Genomic DNA, 938 nt, shown 5'->3' with positions numbered 1-938 from the left:
GGAGGACATCAGTGAGCTGGTGGAGGAGCACGACCATGAGCTGACCACCCAGGAGCTGGTCAAACTGCAGGCAGAGGCTGCGCAGGAGCAGGCCTCGCTGGAAGAGGAGGAAGCAACTGAGGAACGGCTGTCCTCCAAAGAACTGAGGGACATTTGCCTGAAGTGGAAGGATGTGCAGGCTTTTGCACAGCGGCACCACCCTGACAAGCATGACCTTGTGAACACTTTTGATACGAGGGTCATGTCACCTTTCAGGGAGGTGCTGAAAAGGTGGATGAAGCAGCAGACCATGGACAGGTTCTTCAGCAAGAAGCAAAGAATGGAAGAGGAACCTTCTTCGAGTTGTCCCCCATAGTCTTAGAAAATGTACTGTACACTTTGTTGATTTTTAAATGTTTTTCTGTCATGTTTAGAAACTTAAATTATTGTTCCTTCAGTTTTTGAAATGCTCTTTACAGTATGTGTGACTTTCAAGAGCACTTAATAAACTCTTGTTGTACCAAAATTGGCTTTGTTTGGACTTTTTTTGGCCATAGGAACGCATTAATTGATTTTCAATGCATTCCTATGGGAATTCGTGATTCGCAAGATGAAAAATTCACTAGACGAAAAAACTCGCAGAACGAATTAATTTCGTCTTGCGAGGCACCACTGTACTGTATTTTAATATTGTGTTGGAAGCCGCCCAGAGTGGCTGGGGAACTCTAGCCAGATGGGCGGGGTATAAATAAATTATTATTATTATTATTATTATTATTATTATTATTATTATTATTATTATTATTATTATTAATTATTATTATTATTTATTAAGTGCATATAGACCAATAAAATGTAGAAAGTACAATGAGGTGACTCGGAAGTTAAAATGTGTGTGAGCCACAGACTTTCAATCTCTTTTTGTTTCCGCCTGTGCAACAGAACAAAAAGCATGATGT

The 938-nt window shown here is 40.3% G+C and overlaps 1 long non-coding RNA gene across 1 annotated transcript; it reads left to right on the top strand.

The window, feature by feature from the left end:
* The first annotated feature begins 331 nt into the window (after positions 1-331).
* Positions 332-505, top strand: LOC310693171. Its single transcript, XR_014519032.1, has 2 exons — positions 332-407; positions 438-505. It is a non-coding gene; the product is annotated as an uncharacterized lncRNA (long non-coding RNA).
* The last annotated feature ends 433 nt before the right edge of the window (positions 506-938 follow it).

The sequence above is a fragment of the Podarcis liolepis genome, assembly GCF_965112155.1.
Source record: "Podarcis liolepis genome assembly, chromosome: 14".
Lineage (NCBI taxonomy): Eukaryota > Metazoa > Chordata > Lepidosauria > Squamata > Lacertidae > Podarcis > Podarcis liolepis.
The sequence above is the reverse complement of the archived record's forward strand: the minus strand, read 5'-3'. Positions and strand labels throughout refer to the sequence as shown.